Here is a 16072-nt window from a genome sequence, read left to right as displayed (position 1 = left end):
CCTCACCACACTCCCGGCCAGCCCTGATCTCCTCAACCCACACTCCCCCCACCTCCTGGCAGCCCCGACCACCACCCTCCTCCCCGCCCTTGGGCAGCCTCGACCTTTCAACCACCCCTCAACTCCAATGGCCAGGTCCTGATCACTACCATCCCTCCCTCTGTCACCAATCCCAAATGCAGAGTGGTAACAGGATGTCCCATTGATTGCCCCCATTTGCCCTGCCCCCACCCCACTGGCCCTGCCCCTTGGCACTGCTGATGCCTGATGGGCAGTGCCAAGGTGTCCCTTGGGCATTGCTAGTTTGCACCTTCAGCAAAACCAGGGGACCAGGCTGGCATTGTCCAGGGGAACCCTGCCCCTCACCCTAACCTCCTAGGGGGACCACCATGGCCTCTGAAACAAAAACTGAGATTTTCCAGCATTTTCTGTTTTTGTTTCAGATTCCAGGATCTGCAGTATTTTGCTTTTATCTCCATAGCCTCTGTTCCCTCCAGCAGGGTCGGCCACCTGTTCCCCATTTGTGGGAGCTGTTGTAACCACAACTGGAGTGAACCACTTCTGGTGGCGTGGGGAGATGCAAGTGGGCCCTGAGACTTCAGTCCCAGGCCTGCTGATGAAATGAAAATAGGGATTTCAATAATTAGATCAATTCCAGGCCAATTTCTAGTACAGATCTGATTACTGCAAAAATCCTAAGCCAGAGATACTCAGGAATCGCAGCGACCAGCGGGGAGCCTACTATATGGTCTCCGCCGATGTCTCCTGGCTCTGCTAGAGCAGCACAGCGTGCTGGGAGAATCTCCACCCTCCCCACCCCAATGTTTGTTAAGAAGCACTATATAAATGCAAGTCTTTTTCCTTTTACCTGGCCCCATTCTCTAACAGCTTTTTTTACATTGGTGTACCTCAATGAAAAGTAGACCTGACAAGCAATGAAGATTGACTGTGGCTCTATACGATTTAAAATGTGACTTGTTTTGATGTCTGTCATTCTTAATTATAATCATAGCTCAAGTGTTTAGATGTTTTTGACAGCAATGTCATCCTTCCTGAGTATAAATGTTTTCTTCATGATTTTGCTGAAGTTGACAGTTTTGCAAATGTATCATGTCCTAATATTAAGTCAGTACTTGTTTGATGCTGTGTATGTCATGTGTAATTATAAAGAATTACATTTATTGCAATAGTTAATCATGGGGAGTTTTCACTTCTTTAAACTTTCAATGAATTTACAACATGTAATTGAGAGTACAAATGGCAGGCAATTTGACTTTAACTAATTATCTTCACAAAATTGTCTTACGGAATCCTGAAAAGTAATAGGTTTGAGTTTTCCCTCAGACCTGCCTCCATTGTGAAGGATAAAAAAAGCTTGGCTGATGTCATGATATCACAGACGCAATGTGATGCTCACATCAAGATCAGCCAGGCAGAGATAGCCAGTAACAAATATAGACCAACATGTGTTCTTTTGCTGAACCTTTCCCTCTGGATTTTAATCATTTCACTGGCTGCTGAGTGAATCGTATCAGCTTCTTGTAGCTCTGCTGCTTGGTAGGTAAGTACATCAAACCAGTTTTATACAGAAAATGAAAATGAAATACTCAGGATGCTTAGCTTTTATATACAATTGCTGAGTGGATCCATCTGGTAGAGTTTTATACATAAGAATTGAAAAAGTGAAAAGATTCCCATAAAAACAGGCCTCTCAAATACCTGTTTCAAAAAATGTAGAATTCATGCTTTATAAGTTTTTATAATAAACTTTAAAACTACAAAATATGTGGAATTATTTGGCATGGCACAATTTTATCTAATTGATTTCAATTTGTTAGTGTTGTACAGATCAAGTGTAAGCGCATTATTAGTCATAAGTCATCATTAGCTGAGCAGAATACAGCCGAAAATAAAGGTTGGGATTTTTATTTTCCAGGGACTATTTTGTATAATGTTGGCTTGCAGAGGTGATTCCTGTTGACTGCTTATTACAGACCGCTTTCAGTTCAACGGACTCTGCAGACAAATTGCTACTAGACTATCATTACCCTGAAATGTGTTCATTTTGTTTGTCATCATCATTAGTTCCAGACACCTGAGCACACAGTTCAACAAAACTGGAAATGAAATTGGAGAACGTGGAGGCAGCAGCACAACACGATTTATTTTGAGGTGTTATTTGGATTCTGAAGCTTAAGACATGCTCGCAGGTTGCAGTTTGCTCAGAGTTAGTCACTATGATAGCATCTAGTTTATCTCAATAATTGTTATTAACCATTTTAACCCTACTATTTTTATTTGTTGCATTGCTTTCTGTGCAGATGGAGTGTTAAATTCTTAACCTACTTGGCTGGTGTTGTTGAAAGACCCAAACTGGCAATTCCTCTTATTCTGTTCCATGGGTTGTGTTACACATAACAATTTATTAGATAACAAGTCCCAGAGGCAGTATTACAAAAGCAGATGGACCTTGCGGGCTTTAGTCATTGTCTTTTCTATGTCCCATTTATTCGGTTGTGCTTTGGAAATGCACGTACATTTTTGGTATGATACTTTGCCTGTCATTTTCTGATAATTAATTTTAATGGGCTGTGTGAAGTCGTGGAATCTCGGATTGAGATAGGAGGCCATTTGGCCCAGCATGCACTACATCTTGTGAATGCTCTCCCTCCTGGGATACAGAACCGGTTGAAAGGTTCCATTGAAACTCTCATATTTCACCTAACTAGACAATCTTCTTGTAGAAATCTGGGTTGTGAACACTGGCAGCACGCAAGGTGTCACAGTCAAATCTAATCCGTCATCTTCTTATGGTAGACACAAGCTACTTAACAGATATCGAGCACAGGGGGTTTAGTTTTTGCTTTCTCTCTGCTTTAGGTTATGGGGTGACACAGTGGTTAGCAGTGCGCTCTCACAGAGCCAGGAACCTGGTTAAAATACTCTTTTGGAGAGTCAGTGCAGACTTGATGGGCCGAATGGCCTCCTCCTGCATTGTAGGAATTCTACGGAGCAGCAATTGCTGCCCCAATGGAGATCACATTAATTCACATGAACTGAATATTAAGTCTGAATTCAGCGCATTGATGTCTGTATGATGTCAGTGTCTTTATTAATGGAAATGCAGCAATGTAACTAAAATGTAACCATATAAGATCCTCTGATTCTAATCGTTTTTCACAATCTAAGCCTCATATTCACAGAAACATTACAGTTACATTTGTGGCATATTACTCACAATACAAATTGCTCCGTAAAGCACTAAGAGACAGTGGCCACGGTTTTCCGGCCACATCGCACCTAGTGCAGCTTATGTTGGATAAGGGGATCTAGTGCATTCAGTGTTGTATGAAACCCCAATGCAATCCTCTCAGCCATTGCACCTCCACATAATCTGGCTCCTGCCCAGTGAGGGTGGGAGAGGGGCATGAAGGGAGGGTTGTAAGTGGGGGGAGGGGGGGAGGCATTAAGGGGGCCTTGAAGGGCGTGCAAGAATGGGGGCATGAAGGGGCTCTATGAGTTGGATCTTGAAAGGGATCACAAAGGGAATCATGAAGTAGGGACATAATGGTGTTCAAGTGGTTTCACTTCCTCTTTTGCAAACCAGAATCGTTTTGATGAAAGCACAAACTGTCAGTCAGACTTAGACTCTGTTAACATTGTAGGCAGGATCAATGGGGCCCTTGAGGTTTATTCAAGTGTGAAGGGAAATGAAACTAATTACAGGTAGCTGGAGGATGATAGAAATTCATTGAACCGTCAATGGAAGTCTTTTTCAAGGTACTGCATGTACCTGGTTCAGCAAAAGGGAAGAGCAGAATCGTCAAGACCTCGGGGCAGCAAGGCTTCCTCTGCACTCAGAGGATGATTTCCAGACAGCCATTAATTGGAGGCAGCTTGCTCGACCCAGGGTGTATAGACGATGCATGTGCAACCTGTCAATGAGAGTGAAACACTGTTACCAACACCGCTGCATATCAAGGGCACTGGTCACTCGCATATATCATCTTCTGCAGGATCTGCAGGGACTTGGAGAGCATCCACTGCCAGTGGCAATGAAAGTATCTGCTGCACTCAATTTCGACAACAATAGTTCTTTGCAAGGCTCCAGTAGAGGTCTGTATAGGATCCTGCAAGTCTCCACTCAAAGATACATCCTGGAGGTCATGGACTTCCAACTTCAATAGAGATTAGATGAGCCAGGAAGCAAGAGCGCTGGGATTTTCTGAGTTTTCTGGATTCCCACAGGTGCCTGGTACCATTAACTCATATGACTCTAGAATCCCTCTGGCACCGAGTAGTCCACTATGTCAACTGTAAAGGCTTACAATCACTCAATGTTCAGCTGGCCTACCATCATAACAAATGGATCATACACATTCCCCCGGAGTCATCCATGACTCATATATCCTCAACAGGTTTCAGATCACTGATATCTTTGAGCGTGAACACAAGTTACAAAGTTGGTTCCTCAGAAAAAAGAATGTGTGGCAGCCTCGGACTCCTGCTGAGGGAAGGTAGAATGAAGATCATGCCACAACCCAGGCTTTGCTGGAGGATACCACAGGGATCCTGAAAATAAGCTTAAGCCCATGAAAAGATCTGGTGGTGCACTTCAGTAGATTCCCCAGAGGGTGTCATACATCAATGTGACTTGTTACATTCAACACAACCTGGAGATGGAAAGGAGGGAGGACCTGCACAATGAAGAGATGGAAGAGATGCATGTCTCCTCTGATGAGGACGAGGTCAAAGGGGATGAAGATGATGAGGTCCTGAAAGGTGAGGATGAAGGCTCAATGGCCACTGCACCAGCCAGAAGGAAGGGATGCCTGTGAAATCTTAATTGTCAAAAGATTCCACAAGATGATGATGGGATGCAGTGAGGACACTCCTGAGTCCTTCACATTGCAGCTGAGGGCAGCACACTTACGCTCTGTGAAGAGGGTCATTTCATGGAGACACTGATGAGATAGAGTGAGCACATGGACTTTAATAATACAGTAATCATTGGACCAACTTTCCTGTTATCATAACTGGGTGTATTGAATCATCCAAATAAACCACAAAAAAAACTGCACGGAGAAACTATCTCACCCACACATTAATTCATCCATTCATAGCAGCTTGGGTTCAGCAAAGACATGTAAAAACTTTTGTCAAGAAGGTAAACAAATTTGGAGTTTCTGTCACAAAATTTTGATTAATGTCCTAGTGATAATAATGAAAAAAAATTTTCTTTTGTTGGTCATGCAGCAAATTGTGAGCGCATATACTCTGACTGTCACAATGATGAAACCCCAGTCACAGACTGCACTATGATTTGAAAACCAGAAAGAATGGATGGATTTTTGTGGAGCCAATGCAAATCCAAAGCAAATTCATCGGCAATTTGGTATAGTTCAGTTGGTGCTGTATAAACATTTTCATTAATCCTAAATGTTCACTTTCGATGGCATACCAAAGAGTCATGTTTTGATTTTATTTATTATTATCACATGTATTAGTATACAGTGAAAAGTATTGTTTCTTGCATGTTAGACAAAATATATCTAACAGAAAGAAAGGAGAGATGCAGAATGTAGTGTTACAGGGTGTAGGGTGTGAAGAAAGATCAACCTAATACAAGGCAGGTCCATTCAAAAGTCTGGTGGCAGCAGGGAAGAAGCTGTTCTTGAGTCAGTTGGTATGAATCCTCAGACTTTTGTATTTTTTTTGATGGAAGAAGGTGGAAGAGAGAATGTCTGGGGTGCATGGGGTCCTTGAATATGCTGGCTGCTTTTCTGAGGCAGCGGGAAGTGTAGACAGAATCAATGGATGGGATGCTGGTTTCCATGATGGATTGGGCTTCGTTCATGACCTTTGTAGTTTTTTGTGGTTTGGGACAGAGCAGGAGCCATATCTAGCTGTGATACAATCGGAAAGAATGCTTTCTATGGTGCATCTATAAAAGTTGATGAGAGTCGTAGCGGACATACCAAATTTCCTTAGCCTCTTGAGAAAGTAGAGGCGTTGGCGGGCTTTCTTAACTATAGCATTGGCATGGATGGATCAGGACAGGTTGTTGGTGATCTGGACATCTAAAAACCTGAAACTCTCGACTATTTCCACATCATCCCCATTGTTGTAGACATAAGCATGTCCTCCACTATGCTTCCATGTAGTACAAAAAACATTCATTCAGCCTACTGTGGCTGTGTTGGATCTTTGAAGAACTTATTCAGTTAGTCCCACTATCCTGCTCTTGAGTAAGATGTAACATAAGTTTTTAACAGAGTTAAACTTCACAAATTAGTGTTGAACCTCCTTACTAGCTCTAAAAAGCTAATGTTCTATCTGTGAAGTGTCAATTTTTTGCACAATAACCAAAAATTTTATAAAAACAGGAAAAAAAAATTCAATGCTTATCTTTATTTTAGCTTTTATCTCAATACAGTCATGCATTTATTTCATTATCTGAAAATGAAAATTTAATTCAAAATTTTTAAGTGCTTTTAACTCCCTGGTTTGTTCAGTGTGAGTGCTTCAATTTGATTTGCCTATCTCAGTCTTGTTAGCATCATTGCTGCCACATGGCAAGACATTCCCTTCATTTGGCACCAGATTGAACCGGCTGTGAGAAAAGGGGAAATAACCACCACAGACATTGCTAATTATAATGTTCTTCAAGGTCAGCAGTGAATCCAGATAGGCAGAAATGCAGATCCTAACATTGGAAATACTTGTCTCCAAGGAAACCTGGCGTCATTAATCCTGCAGACAGTATAATCTTCTAGTCCTTAATATAGATATTCAATTCATTATCATTTATCATGAATGCACCTCTGTTAGCTCCCTGCTTTGCTGTTGGAGCTGGCATCCATGTCTTTGTTACCTCTAATTACAACAAAATTAGGCAGGAACTGAAGAATGAAGATTGGGGGCAGATGTTTGAGGGCAAATCAACATTTGGCATGTGGGAGGCTTTCAAGTGCAAGTTGATAGGAATTCAGGACAGGCACATTCCTGTGAAGATAAAGGATAAATATGGCAAGTTTTGGGAACCTTGGATAGTGAGAGATAATGTGAGCCCAGTCAAAGAGAAAAAAGAAGCATTTGTCAAGGCTAGGAGGCTGGAACACACAAAGCAAGTGTGGAATACAAGGAAAGTAGAAAGAAACTTAAGCAAGGAGTAAGGAGTGTTAAAAGGGGTAACAAAAAATCATTGGCCTGTAGGATTAAGGAAAATCCCAAGACTTTTTATACATATATAAAGAACTAGAGGGTAGCCAGGGAGAGGGTAGGCCCACTCAAGGACAAGGGAGGGAATCTATGCATAGAACCAGAGGAAATGGGTGAGGTATTATATCAGTACTTTGTGTCAGTATTCACCAAAGAGAAGGACTTGGTGGTTGACAAGGCTGGAGAAGGATGTGTAGATAATCTGAATCATGTTAAGATCAAAAAGGAGGAGGTATTGGTGTTCTTGAGAAACATTATGGTAGACAAGTCCCCAGAGCCTGATGGGATATAGCCCAGAATACTGAGAGAGGCGAGAGAGGAAATTGCTGGGGCCTTGAGAGAAATCTTTGTATCCTCACTGGCTACCGGGAACATCCCAGAGGATTGGAGAATAGCCAATGTTGTTCCTTTGTTTAAGAAATAAACAAATAATCAAGAATAATCCAGGTAATAACAGGCCAGTGAGCCTTACATCAGTGGTAGGGAAATTATTGGAGTGGATTCTTCATAAGAACATAATAAATAGGAGCAGGAGTCGGCATCTAGCCCCTCGAGCCTGCCCCGCCATTCAATAAGATCATGGTTGATCTGGTAGTGGTTCAGTTCCACTTACCCACCTGCTCCCCATAACCCTTAATTCCCTTATTGGTCAAATACCTATCTACCTGTGACTTAAACACATTTAATGAGGTAGCCTCCATTGCTTCAATGGGCAGAGAATTCCAAAGATTCACTACCCTCTGGGAGAAGAAGCTCCTCCTCCACTCTGTTCTAAATTGACTTCCCCTTATTTTGAGGCTGTGCCCTCCAGTTCTTGTTTCCATTCTAAGTGGAAATAATCTCTCTGCTTCTATCCTGTCCAGCTCCTTCTTTATCTTATATGTCTCTACAAGTTCTCCCCTCAGCCTTCTAAACTCCAATGAGTACAGGCCCAGTCGACTCAATCGCTCCTCATAAGCTAACCCCCTCATCTCCAGAATCAACCTGGTGAACCTTCTCTGCGCTCCCTCCAAAGCTAATATATTTTTTCTCAAATAAGGGGCCCAAAATTGCGCGCAGTTCTTTAGGTGCGACCTAACCAGTACCTTGCACAATTACAGCAAGACCTCCCTGCTTTTATATTCCATCCCTCTCGCGATAAAGGCCAACATTCCATTGCTTTTATTGAGACAAGATTTATTTATTTGCTTTTCAAGGCAAGATTTACTCCTACTTGGAAATAAATGGATGTATTAGCGAGAGGCAATTTGGTTTTGTGAAGGGGAAGTGGTGTCTCAGTAACTAGATTGAGTTTTTCAAGGAAGTGATGAAGATGATTGATGAGGGTAGGGCAGTGGATGTTGTTTACATGGACTTCAGTAAGGCCTTTGACAAGGTCCCTCATTGCAGATGAAGTCGCATGGGATCAGAGGTGAGCTGGCAAGGTGGATACAGAAGTGGCTCAGTCATAGAAAACAGAGGGTAGCAATGGAAGGGCACGTTTCTGAATGGAGGGCTGTGACAAGTGGCATTCATCAGGGATCAGTGCTGAGACCTTTGCTGTATGTAATGTAAAAAAAATGATTTAGAGGAAAATGTAACTGAATTGATTAGTAAGTTTGCGAACGACGCAAAGGTTAGTAGATTTACGGATAGGGATGAGGACTGTTGGAGGATACGACAGGATATAGAACGGTTAGACACTTGGTTGGAGAGTTGGCAGATGGAGTTTAATCCAGACAAATGTGAGGTAATGCATTTTGGAAGATCTAATAAAGATAGGAAATATACAGTAAATGGCAGAACCTTTAAGTGTATTGATAGGCAAAGGGATCTGGGTACACAGATCACTGAAAGTGTCAATGCAGGTGGACTAGGTAGTCAGGAAGACATGCGCATGCTTACCTTCATGGGCTGGGCATTGAGTTTAAAAACTGGCAAATCATGTTGTAGCTTTATAAACCTTAATTAGGTCACACTTGGAATTATAGTGTTCAATTCTGGTGGCCTCATTACATAGAACATAGAACATAGAACATAGAACATTACAGCGCAGAACAGGCCCTTCGGCCCACGATGTTGCGCCGACCAGTTACCAGAAGGATGTGGAGGTTTTGGATAGCATACAGAAAAACTTAAGCAGGATGTTGCCTGGTATGGAGGCCTTCAGCTATGAGGAGAGGTTGGAGAAACTTTGTTTGTTCTCACTGGAATGACGGAGGTTGAGGAGTAACCTGATAGAAGTCTACAAGACTATGAGTGGCATGGACAGAGTGGATATTCAAGAGTGGAAGAGTCAATTACTAGGGGGCATAGGTTTAAGGTGCAAGGGACAATGTTTAAAGGCAATGTATGAGGCAAGTTTTTTACACAGAGGGTGGCGGGGCCTGGAACTCATTGCCAGGGAATGAGGCGGAAGCAGATATGGTAGTACTTTTAAGAGGCATCTGGACAAATACATGAATAGGATGGGAATGAAGGGATATGGTCCCTGGAAGGGTAGGGGTTTTTAGTTCAGTCGAGCAGCATGGTTGGTGCAGGCTTGGAGGGTTGCAGGTTCTGTTTCTGTGCTGTAATTTTTCTTTGTCCTCTTTGTTCCAGACTTGACAATTCCAAGAATCTCCTGGGCAATTCTCGACCTTGCGCTCACCATACCTGAAGTCACACCAAGTCCTATTGACCCATTATCCTTGGGCTTGCCAGCTTACTTTGACTCCGAGTTAATTTTAAAATTTGATTTAAAAAATTTCATCCTTGTTTTCAAGTTGTCCTAGAAATTGTCCTCTATGTTCCTGCCTCTCCTTATCTCTGCAATATTCTCATGCACTACTATCCAATATCTCTGCATCCTCCAATTTTGACCTACTGCACGTTTTCTTCACTCCATTACTGGTGGCTGTGCCTTCAGCTACCCATATCCTAAGCACTTGAATAGCCTCAATGAATGTCTTGACCTCCCTTTCCTTCTTTTAAGGTGCTCCTTAAACCATACCTCTTTGATCAAGCTTTTAGTAACCTGTCCTAACATGACCTTATGCGCTTGGAGTAAAATTCTGTTTGACATTGCTCCTGTGAAATGCCTTAGGTCCTTTTATTTCATGAAAGATCCTATATAAATATAAATCATTGTTAGCAGATTGTTTTTCTCCAAATTTATCCTGTATATTGGAATTTTTGCAATTTTCCATATTTTCTCCCATAGCGCTTCACATCTATAATTTTGAATTGATTTCATTTATTGAGTACAGCAGGATTCCTATCAGTTAATAGAGAAGAGGTGCCATAGTGGGATTGTCATTGGACAAGTAACCCAGGGACCCAAAGCGGCTAGTGGAATTTGAATTCAGTAAAAATCTGGAATTAAATACAAAAAAAATCATGAAACAATTGTTGTAAAAACCCATCTGGTTTGCTAATGTCCTTAAGGGAAGGATATCTGCCATCCTGACCTGGCCTGGCCTACATGTGACTCCAGGCCCACAGCAACGTAGTTGACTCTTAAATGTTATTTGAAATGGCCTGGTAAGCCACATAATAGTATCAAACAACCTTGAAGTCTATAAGACACAAAACTGGATGGACTATTTGGCATCAAACTAGGCACTAAGAATTACATTGCCAAACCCAGCCCTATCAATCCTGCAAAGTCATCGTTTCTAATGCTTGAGGGCATGTGCCAAAATTGGGAGAGCTATCTCACAGACTGCATAGCCTGACATAGCCATACTCACGGAATCAGACCCTACAAATAATATTCCAGACACCACCATCACCATTCAGCAGGCATCATGGCACTGTAGTATATGGATTGGAGATAGTTTCCTTGGAAGTCCTCGACATCATCTCTGGGCCTCATGAAGTCTCATGGAATCAGGTCAAACAAGGGCAAGGAGACCACCTGCTGATTACCACATACTGTGCACCTCCTTTCTCTCCTTCCGCTGATCAATCAGTTCTGCTTCATGTTGAATACCACTTGGAGGGAACACTACGGGTGGTAAAGGTTGGGGATCTTTAATATCCCTCACCTCAAATAGCTCAGTACCTACCACTGAGCTAGCCAAGTCCTAAAGAGATGGGATGGGACAGCAGCTGGTGAAGGAAACAATAAGAGGGAAATACATACTTGACCTCATCCTCACCAATCTGCCAGCCAGCAATAAATCTATCCATGGTAAGAGTGACCACTGCAAAGTCCCATCTTCACATTGAGAATATTCTCCAATGTGTTGTGTGGCATTACCACTATGGTAAATGGGATACGTTTTGAACAGACCTAGCAAATTAAGACTGGACATCCAGGAGGCCATCAGCAACTGCAGAATCAATCACAATCCTTAACCTCGGCCATTACCATCAAACCAGTGAATCAATCCTAGTTCACTGAAACAACAAAGGTATACCATGAGCATCACCAGACATGTACCTAAAAATGAGGTATCAACCTGGTGAAGCTACAGATTGAGACTTACTTTTTCACCAAGCACCAAGCAGCATGCGATAGATAGACCTAAGCAATTTCACAATGAATGGATCAGATCTAAGCTCTGTGGTCCTGCCACATCAGATCATGAATGGTGGTGAACAATTAACCAACTCAGTGGAGAGGAGTTTCAACAAATACCCTGGTTCTCACTGATGGAGAAGCCCAGTACATTGGTGAAAAAGGTAGTGATGAATCATTTGCTACAGTCTTCAGCCAGAAGTGCCAACTAGATGATTTATCTTGGCCTCCTCTGAGGAGGAGTTTTCAGCCTTCAGTCTTCAGCCAATTCGAATCACTCTACGTGATATCAAGAAATGGCTGAAGGCACTGGATATTGCAAATACTATGGATCCTGACAATATTCTGGCAATAATATGGAAAACTTGTACTCCAGAACCTGCTGTGCCCTGAACCAAGCTGTTCTGGTACAGCTACAAAACTGGCATCTACCCGGCAATATGGAAAATTGCCCAGGTATGTCCTGTACATTAAAAGTAGGACAAACCCACCTGACCAATTCCTGCTCTATCAGTCCACTCTTGCTCAATAAATTCATAGAAGGGGTCATCAACGGCACTATCAAATTGCACTTGCTAAGGAATAATCTGCTAACTGATGCTTAGTTTGGGTTCTAACAGGATCGCTCAGCTCCTGGCTTCATTGCAACCTTGGTTCAAACATGGACAAAAGAGTAGAACTCCAGTGCTGAGGTGCGAGTGATGGCCCTTAACACCAAAGCCACATTTAACCAAATACTGCATCAAGCACCCTAGCAAAACTGTAGTCAATGGGAATCGGGGGAAAACTCTCCAGTGGTTGGAGTCATACCTGTCACAAAAGAAGATAGTTGTGGTTGTTGGAGATCAATCATCTCAGCTCCAGGACATCGTTACAGGAGTTCCTCAGGGTATTGTCTGGGGCCCAACTCTCTGCAGCTGCTTCATCAATGAATGGTTTACTTTCATTGCTTTCATATTCCCCCATGCTGAAAGGAGTGAAATAAATGACTGCAATTCACTGGAAACTGAGTTCTGTTCGTTCTTATACTTCAGTTTCTAAGTTTACAATTAACTTTGTTTCGCTAGAAGGGTTTTCATTTTGCTTTCCATGACACAAGAGAAACGTACTTGGCATCATAACCAAGATCACAGTACCTCATAAATATAATGAAAAAGTTTTATATTATGGCCCTAGGTCATGCCATTGTTTGACTAATATTAGGCAGTAAAAACATACTTCTGATTGTAAGGGGTATCAGTAAACTCATGAAAGTGACCAGTGAGTTTGAACCTGAAAGAACACACTGTGTAAATGCAAAACTTGAAAATGGCTCCTTTCACTTAATTTACATGGCTCATTTCCTAAAATGATCCAGGTTTAAACATTTTTAATGACAAGAAAGGTTGAGTGGGAAATTTGGCTCAGTTTGTTGTACCTTTAGGCATTTTGTTTAAGTTTATTTTCTGCTTTATTGGTCAGAATTCTTTGATGTGGAGATGCTGGCATTGGACTGAGGTAAACATAATAAGAAGTCTCACAACACAAGGGTTTATTTGGTAGCACAAGCTACTAGCTTTTGGAGTGCTGCTCCTTCATCAGGTGAGTGGGAATTCTGTTCACAAACAGGGGATATAAAGACACAAACTCAACTTACAAAATAATGGTTGGAATGCGAGTCTTTACAGGTAATCAAGTCTTAAAGGTACAGACAACGTGAGTGGAGAGAGGGTTAAGCATAAGTTAAAGAGATGTGTATTGTCTCCAGCCAGGACAGTTAGTGAGATTTTGCAAGCCCAGGCAAGTCGTGGGGGTTACAGATAGTGTGACATGAACCCAAGATCCCAGTTGAGGCTGTCCTCATGTGTGCGGAACTTGGCTATCAGTCTTTGCTCAGCGACTCTGTGTCGTCGTGAGTCATGAATGCTGCCTTGGAGAATGCTTACCTGAAGATCAGTGGCTGAATGCCTGTGCCCACTGAAGTGTTCCCCAATAGGAAGAGAACATTCTTGCCTGGCGATTTTCGAAGCAGTGTTCATTCATCTGTTGTAGTAGCGTCTGCACGGTCTCCCCAATGTACCATGCCTCAGGACATCCTCTCATGCAGCATATCAGGTAAACAACATTGGCCGAGTTGCAAGACCGAGTTGTACCGTGTACCTGGTGGTTGGTGTTCTCATGTGAGTTGATGGTATCCGTGTTGATGATCCGACATGTCTTGCAGAGGTTGCTGTGGCAGGGTTGTGCGGTGTTGTGGTCACGGTTCTCCTGAAGGCTGAGTAGTTTGCTGCGGGCAATGGTCTGGGCGGGATGGGAAAATTCCATCCTAATTTAGTCTATGTAGTATAAATCTGTATCACTGAACTTGAAGGACTAAAAGCTTCAATAAAATAAAAATGATCTATATTTAACATTAATTTATAAATGTTGCAATTGCACAAATCCTACTCAGTAAGTGTGGGTGCTTGATAATGCAAAGAGAACAAATATAATTTCGCCAATGTTTAAATTGAATTCCAACTGAATGGATGATAGTCATTTGTCCTTTGATAACTGCCGTGATAATGTGAGATGGGGTTCACGCAATCTGAATCCAATTCTTACCTTTTACACACATTGATGCATCACTTGGTTGTGTCCTGGCTATTATGTGAAACAGGAAAAACTGCATAGTCAAAAGCATGCAATCAAAAACTGCCCATTAAATAGGAATACTGAAGTAAATTATTGTGATGCAATTATATGTTTGGGCACCCAGCAATAATCAATATGAAATAAAGCTGTTAATTAGCATGTTCACTCATTTTAGATTAGGTACTCAGTGGGAATAGCTTTCAAAACACTCTGAGGCAAATTTCCTTCTGATAATTTAAGCAGAAAATATCAGCATGAGTACAAAATGGAATATTTAATATTATTTTCATGCTGACTTTCTCACTGAAATTGTTGGCAGGAGGAATTCCACCCAGAGCTCTTTTTTCAAAAAAAAAAGATGTCTTGAAAAGCTCAAAAATAATAAGAGGTGTGAATTGTAGTGCTGTATGTCAACTCAAATCATTGGCTCTGATAGATTATTGACAAAACAAGTACATTGGTCTGAGACAGGTTAGGGTTAATTGTCTATTACAACCTACTTGTGATTTAATCACAAGTGATATCTGTGATCTTCCTTTGCTATTAAAAATATAAGGTGCTACATAAAAATAATTCCAACAAACATATCTGGTTGGAAAATGTTATCCTGCTCAAGCAGGAGTGTTCCTTTACCACACACTCACCTTTACACCACTGAATCAACTGCCAACTTAAAACTTTACTTAGTAGAATACTTCAACGATGCATTTCTTGTTCAATTCAAATGAGAGATTCTGATTTCTATGTATTTTGAAAAAAAGCCTGCTATGTGGCAAGGTGAAAGAGGTAATTTAAACTGTACAGTTATAAAAAAAAGGAAAGCGTGTGGAATAAAAACAGAAAATGCCTGAAACACAGCATATGTGTAGCGCACTGAACAGAAAAGGTAGCGGGGAGAAGATGGCCAAGTGATATTATCACTCGACTATTAATCCAGAAACTCTGCAAATATTTCAGAGTTCTAAGTTTGAATCTCACTACAGCAGCTGGTAGAATTTTAATTCAATAAAAAACATCTGGAATTAAGAATCTACTGATAACATAAGAACATAAGAAATAGGAGCAGGAGTAGGCCATCTAGTCCTTCGAGCCTGCCCCGTCTTTCAATAAGATCATGGCTGATCTGAAGTGGATCAGTTCCACTTTCCCGCTTTCTCCCCATAACCTTTAATTCCCCTGTCTATCAGAAACCTATCTACCTGAGACTTAAATATATTTAGCGAGGTAGCCTCCACCACTTCAATGGGCAGAGAATTTCAGAGATTCACCACCCTTTGAGTGAAGAAGTTCCTCCTCAACTCTGATCTAAACTGCCCCCCCTTATCTTGAGGCTGTGTCCTCTAGTCCTGCTATCCTTTCTAAGTGGGATGAATCTCTCTACCGCTATCCTATCCATCCTCTTCATTATCTTATACGTCTCTATAAGATCCCCCCTGAGCTTCTAAACTCCAATGAGTACAGACCCATGAAACCATAAAACCATTGTCGATTGTTAGAAAAGCCCATCTGGCTCGCTTTGGGGAAGGAAATCTGCCGTCCTTATCTGGTCTGACCTACAAGGGACTTCAGAGCCTCAGCAGACTCTGAAACTAGGGATGGGCAATAAATACGGGCCAGACAGTGACACCCATGTCCCACAAATGAATAAAAAAAAATCAGCTGCAAGTGCTTCATCAGTTCTGATGAAGGCAGTGGGGAGACACTTCTCTTGCTTGTGAGTATTTTGATAGCTATTTGTTTTATATTTGGTCTCAG

General features: G+C 41.8%; 1 protein-coding gene across 1 annotated transcript in view; it reads left to right on the top strand.

Moving 5' to 3' along the window:
- Nucleotides 1-1481: 1481 nt before the first annotated feature.
- Nucleotides 1482-16072, top strand: part of pkib (protein kinase (cAMP-dependent, catalytic) inhibitor beta) — a 74535-nt gene continuing 59944 nt past the window's right edge. The window contains exon 1 of the mRNA XM_080193319.1: nt 1482-1561. The gene's annotated coding sequence lies outside the window, so the exon portion shown is untranslated. The remainder of the gene's footprint in view (nt 1562-16072) is intronic.

This window comes from Carcharhinus amblyrhynchos, chromosome 7 (genome assembly GCF_965287045.1).
Source record: "Carcharhinus amblyrhynchos chromosome 7, sCarAmb.v2.hapA, whole genome shotgun sequence".
Taxonomy (NCBI): Eukaryota; Metazoa; Chordata; class Chondrichthyes; order Carcharhiniformes; family Carcharhinidae; genus Carcharhinus; species Carcharhinus amblyrhynchos.
Note: the sequence above shows the minus strand (reverse complement) of the source record. Positions and strands in the feature narration are given on the sequence as shown.